Below are 7,149 nucleotides of genomic sequence, written 5' to 3'. Positions count from 1 at the left end.
CTGAAACTCCACTACTTTGACCATCTCATGTTAAGAGTTGACTCATTGGAAAAGACTCTGATGCTGGGAAGGATTGGGGGCAGGAGGAGAAGGGGACGACAGAGGATGAGATGGCTGGATGGCATCACTGACTCGATGGACGTGAGTCTGAGTGAACTCCGGAAGTTGGTGATGGACAGGGAGGCCTGCCATGCTGCGATTCATGGCGTCGCAAAGAGTCGGACACGACTGAGCGACTGAACTGAACTGAACTGAACGGTTTTTCAGCTCTAAGCTTTAATTCTCGGTCCTTTCCTCATCTTCCCATGACACCTCACATAGGCTGCTCACTTAAGCTTAAGGAGCTAACTTTTGGCTTTTTCCCATTATCAACAGTTAAAATTCTGGATGAAAAGATGGACCGATCTAGGACACAGTGTTCCCAGGGTCCTTGTCTGGATGGAGGTGTTGGACTGCCCACAGATTGACTGTTTGGGCAGATGCCCATCTTTAAGAAACCCAGTGGTACCTCATAAGTTTGTCACATGAAACAAATCCTTTTTAAACAATCTTTCCTCTATACGTCAAAAACATTTTTAGTAACCATGTCATAATCAACAAAAATTAAATGCAATATTGAGTGTTTACTTTTATAGCAAATAATTTAAAGAAATGATTTTTCAAATTATTGTTTGAAACCCATAAACCAATTTATTAATGAACTAAAATTTGTACTTCTTGGAAATAATATGTATTGCAGCTTACTGTCTTGAAATTTAAACAAATAAAACCTCCAAGTCACCCCATAAAACTAAAGTAGTTCAAGGTTGTTTACCTTTTTTTTTTTTTTTTCCACAATCATGGGACTAACATTGTTAATTTCAATTCAACTGTTTAACTGCAGGATTATCTTGTGCCATAGAATCTGGAGACAAGAACTGAAGCAGAAAAGAGCTGGGACAAGTCAGAACTACTTTCATCTGACAGTGAGTTCAGAATGAGTCTGCATTTTAAAAAAATTTAAAACAGCTATATCCATATGCGTCAAGGCTCAGTTTTATGATTGGGAGTTCTTCAAAGTGACTTTCACAGAGACTATTACACTTGTTAGATGATAAATAATACAAATTACATCACCTGTAAATGATTAGAGCTCACAGTAACCACAGAAGTTGAATAGAACTTAGACCAACGGAAGACTTTTTCATACCATTTTATCACTGACATTGTTTACAATAGTGATAATAGAAACCTTGATTTGATTCTCATCTATATTTATATGGTGACAATGAAAAGCATTTGGCCTTGGAGTACAGAATGAAGCAGGGCAAAGGCTAATAGAGTTTTGCCAAGAGAATGCACTGATCATAGCAAACACCCTCTACCAACAACACAAGAGAAGCCTCCACACGTGGACATCACCAGATGGTCAATACTGAAATCAGATTGATTATATTCTTTGCAGCCATAGAGGGAGAAGCTCTATATGGTCAGCAAAAACAAGACCAGGAGCTGACTGTGGCTCAGATCATGAACTCCTTATTGGCAAATTCAGACTTAAATTGAAGAAAGTAGGGAAAACCACTAGACCATTCAGGTATGACCTAAGTCAAATCCCTTATGATTATACAGTGGAAGTGACAAAAAGATTCAAGGGATTAGATCTGACAGACAGAGTGCCTGAAGAACTATGGATGGAGGTTTGTGACATTGTATAGGAGGCAGTGATCAAGACCAACCCCAAGAAAAAGAAATGCAAAAAAGGCAAAATGGTTGTCAGAGGAGGCCCTACAAATAGCTATGAAAAGAAGAGAAATGAAAGGCAAAGGAGAAAAGGAAAGATACACCCAGTTGAACGCAGAGTTCCAAAGAACAGCAAGAAGAGATAAGAAAGCCTTCCTTAGTGATCAGTGCAAAGAAATAGAGGAAAAGAACAGAATGGGAAAGACTAGAGATCTCTTCAAGAAAATTAGAGATACCAAGGGAACATTTGATACAAAGATGGGCTCGATAAAGGACAGAAATGGTAGGGACCTAACAGAAGCAGAAGATATTAAGAACAGGTGGCAAGAATACACTGAAAAACTATACAGAAAAGATCTTCATAACCTAGATAATCATGATGGTGGGATTACTCACCTAGAGCCAGACATCCTGGGATGTGAAGTCAAGTGGGCCTTAGGAAGCATCACTATGAACAAAGCTAGTGGAGATGATGGAATTCCAGTTGAGCTATTTCAAATCCTGAAAGATCATGCTGCACTCAATATGCCAGCAAATTTGGAAAACTCAGCAGTGGTCACAGGACTGGAAAAGGTCAGTTTTCTTTCCAATCCCAAAGAAAGGCAATGCCAAAGAATGCTCAAACTACCACACAATTGCACTCATCTCACACACTAGCAAAGAAATGCTCAAAATTCTCCAAGCCAGGCTTCAATAGTACATGAACCATGAACTTCCAGATGTTCAAACTGGATTTAGAAAAGGCAGAGGAACCAGAGATCAAATTGCCAACATCCACTGGATCATGGAAAAGCAAGAGTGTTCCAGAAAAACATCTATTTCTGCTTTATTGACTATGCCAAGCCTTTGACTGTGTGGATCACAATAAACTGTGGAAAATTCTGAAAGAGATGGGAATACCAGACCACCTGATCTGCCTCTTGAGAAATCTGTATGCAGGTCAGGAAGCAGCAGTTAGAACTGGACATGGAAAAACAGACTGTTTCCAAGTCGGAAAAGGAGTATGTCAAGTCAGTATATTGTCACCCTGCTTATTTAACTTCTATGCAGAGTACATCATGTGAAATGCCAGGCTGGATGAATCACAAGCTGGAATCAAGATTGCCAGGAGAAATATCAATAAACTCAGATATGCAGATGACACCACCCTTATGGTAGAAAGCGAAGAAGAACTAAAGAGCCTCTTGATGAAAGTGAAAGAGGAAAGTGAAAAAGTTGGCTTAAAGTTCAACATTCAGAAAACGAAGATAATGGCAACTGGTCCCATCACTTCATGGGAAATAGATGGGAAACAGTGGAAACAGTGAGAAACTTTATTTTATTGGGCTCCAAAATCACTCTAGATGGTGACTGCAGCCATGAAATTAAAAGACACTTGCTCCTTGGAAGAAAAGCTATGACCAACCTAGACAGCATACTAAAAAGCAGAGACTACTTTATCATCAAAGCTCCATCTAGTCAAAGCTATGGTTTTTCCAGTAGTCATGTATGGATGTGAGAGTTGGACTATAAAGAAAGCTGAGTGCCAAAGAATTGATGATTTTGAACTGTGGTGCTGGAGAAGAATTTTGAGAGTTCCTTGGATGGCAAGGAGATCCAAGCAGTCCATCCTAAAGCAAATCAGTCCTGAATATTCATTGGAAGGACTGATGTTGAGGCTGAAACTCCAATACTTTGGCCACCTGATGCAAAGAACTGACTCATTTGAAAAGACCCTAATGCTGGGAAAGATTGAGGGTGGGAGGAGAAGGGGACAACAGAAGATGAGGTGTTTGGATGGCATCACTGACTCAATGGACATGAGTTTGAGTAAGCTCCAGGAGTTGGTGGTGGACCAAGAGGCCTGCATGCTGCTGCCAATGGAGTTGCAAAGAGTCGGACACGACTGAGTAACTGAACTAAACTGAACTGAGGGAAAGCAGGCACATTTTTGATTGGTTTTATCATTGCTGTTAAGTTCTGTGTAAAGAATGCATCCCTTGGAGTCTGCATCTGCAACGGAGCACAGCCTACTGCCTAGAGGTTTGGTAAAGCAATGGAGAGAACTTCTCCAATCCTTCTATCTATTAAGTAAATCTAACCTCTACTCTTATCATCAGAACTCTGTTCATTTCCTTCACAGCACTTAAAATGTGTAATGATGTATTTGTTTATGTACTTATTTACTGTCTACCCGACCACATTGCAGTCATCATTAGTTGGTGATCATGTGTCCCAGCACTTTCTGGATATCTGACATGTAGTAAGCACTCATATAATATAGTAAGCAGAGCTATAATAAGTCACTATTCTGATGTTTAACAGAATAGTGATTTACTTCCCCCTAAGGGTTGGAGTGGCATCACCAACACGATGGACATGAGTTTGAGTGAACTCCGGGAGTTGGTGATGGTCAGGGAGGCCTGGCGTGCTGCAATTCATGGGGTTGCAAAGAGTCGGACATGACTGAGCAACTGAACTGAACTGAAGGGTTGGGGAAAAGGAGGGAACAAGACAGGCGTCCAAAGCCTAAAATGCTGTGCATGCTCAGTCCCTTCAGTCACGTCCTACCTTTTGAGACCCCGTGGACCATAGCCCGCCAAGCTCCTCTGTCCATGGGATTATCCTGGCGAGGATACTGTAGTGGGTTGTTATTTCCTCCTCCAGGGGGTCTTCCCAACCCAGTGATCGAACCTACATCTCCTGAAGCTCCTCTATTGGCAGGCGGATTCTTTAGTAGTTAGACACCTGGGAAGCCCTCTAAAATGCTGGGTTAGGTCTAATTCTTCTTCTTTTAAACTAAGTGTTGAAGGAGAAAATTCAAGACACAAAGAAACCTAACAGACCACTCAAAGTGTTATCCACAATACTGCTCCTTTATACTCTAGTAAAAACCACGTCACACACGTGACATTCAGAACTTCTGATATTGAAGAGGATAAGTTAAATTTTTACATAACCTTCTGCTCCTCCTGCCTCTGTAACTCAGCTTGCTCCTTGCAAAGTCTGGATCACAAATACTCACAATACTAGGAAGTGGGGACTCACAATACTAGGAAGAGGAGCTTATCCCATTCACCCTTGTCCTGCTCTTTACAATTGCCCAACCCCTGCAAACCTGCTTAATCATGCCTGTTGGTGTATAAAAACTCTGTAACCCCTTTGTTCAGGGCTCCCAGCTTGGAGTGTTAAGTCCTCTGGGCCCACCAACATAATAAGCCTGAGCTCTCCAACTCTCCAAGTGTGGTGCTTGGCTTCTCCAGTACTGGTTTCTGCAACAATCTCACTGACACTGGCTTCAGCCCCCTGCTTGTGAGATTTTTTTGTTTTTTTGTCCAAGCAAATCTGCCGCTCTCTTCTCTCATTTTGCTGGAGATAGTATGTTTGTCTGCAATGGGGTTTCTTCTTTAAAGGCATAAAATGTTCTACCTTCATTTCTAATGGCTAACTAACCACACCAAACCACACCTCCTCCCACATTCATGATTTAAGGTAATATTAGCAGTAATATTATTTACTTTATAGTTTTTCCAGTAGTCATGTGTGGATGTGAGAGTGGGACCATAAAGAAGGCTGTACACCAAAGAATTGATGCTTTTGAACTGTGGTGTTAGAGAAGACTCTAGAAAGTCCCTTGGACTGCAAGGAGATCCAACCAGTCCATCCTAAAGGAAATCAGCTCTGAATAATCACTGGAAGGACTGATGCTGAAACAGAAACTCCAATACTTTTGTCACCTGATGCAAAGAGTCAACTCATTAGAAGAGACAGTGATGCAGGGAAAGATTGAAGGCAGGAGGAGAAGGGGACAACAGAGGATGAGATGGTTGGAGGGCATCACTGACTCAATGGACATAGTTTGAGCAAGCACTGGGAGATGATGACAGACAGGGAAGCCTGGCGTGCTGCAGTCTATGGAGTTTCAGAGGTTGGACATGACTGAGCAAGTAAATAACAACAATGTTATTTAACCAATGCTATTAGCTTATTTGAAGCAACTTTAAATATTTTATGTATTTATTTGACAGCACTGGGTCTTAGTTATGGCACGTGAACTCTTAGGGGCGGAATGTAGGATCTATCTAGTTCCCTGATCTGGCTCCCTGCACTGGGAGCATGGGGTCTTAGCCACTGGACCACCCGGGAAGTCCTTGAGGCGAATTTAATAGGCAGCTCTCTCTCTTGCCTGCACAATCTCCCCACAGCCCCACTTAGTCGCTCACATAAAAGACCATAATGGCACAGTCTATGGATGAAGATTTCTCATAGGAACTTTATATGCATTGCATATCCCATCAAATGCAACATTTTAAAACATTTTTCTGAGAAAGATGAACACCGATATCAGTTCAGTTCAGTCACTCAGTCATGTCCAACTCTTTAAGACCCTGTGGATTGCAGGAGACCAGGCTTCCCTGTACATCACCAACTGCCAGAGCTTACTCAGACTCATGTCCATCAAGTTGGTGGTGCCATCCAACCATCTCATCCTTTATCATCCCCTTCTCCTCCTGCCCTCAATCTTTCCCAGCACCAGGGTCTTTTCAAATGAGTCAGCTCTTCACATCAGGTGGCCAAAGTATTGGAGTTTCAGCTTCAACATCAGTCCTTCCAATGAATATTTAGGGCTGATTTCCTTTGGATGGACTGGTTGGATCTCCTTGCAGTCCAAGGGACACTCAAGAGTGTTCTCCAACACTACAGTTCAAAAGCATCAATTCTTCAGGGCTCAGTTTTCTTTGTAGTCCAACTCTCACATCCATTCATGACTCTTGGAAAAACCATAGCTTTGACTAGACAAACTTTTGTTGACAAAGTAATTCCTCTGCTTTTTATATTCTGTCTAGGTTATTCATAGCTTTTCTTCCAGGGAGCAAGCATCTTTTAATTTCATGGCTGAAGTCACCATCTGCAGTCATTTTGGAGCCCCCCAAAATAAAGTTTCTCACTGTTTCCATTGTTTCCCCATCTATTTGCCATGAAGTGATGGGACCAGATGCCATGATCTTAATTTTCTGAATGTTGACTTTTAAGCCAAATTTTTCGCTCTCTTCTTTCACTTTCATAAAGAGGCGCTTTAGTTTTTCCTCACTTTCTGCCATAAATTTGGTGTCATCTATGTATCTGAGGTTATTGATATTTCTCCTGGCAATCTTGATTCCAGCTTGTGCTTCATCCAGCCTGGCATTTCACATGATGTACTCTGCATATAAGTTAAATAAGCAGGGTGACAATATACAGCCTTGACGTACTCCTTTCCCGATTTGGAAGCAATCTGGTTTTCCATGTCCAGTTTTAACTGTTACTTCCTGACCTGCATACAGATTTCTCAGGAGGCAGGTCAAGTGGTCTGGTATTCCCATGTCTTGAAGAATTTTCCACAGTTTGTTGTGATCCCCACAGTCAAAGGCTTTGGTATAGTCAATAAAACAAAAGTAGATGTTTTTC

Source organism: Ovis aries, chromosome 9, assembly GCF_016772045.2.
Source record: "Ovis aries strain OAR_USU_Benz2616 breed Rambouillet chromosome 9, ARS-UI_Ramb_v3.0, whole genome shotgun sequence".
Lineage (NCBI taxonomy): Eukaryota > Metazoa > Chordata > Mammalia > Artiodactyla > Bovidae > Ovis > Ovis aries.
Note: the sequence above shows the minus strand (reverse complement) of the source record.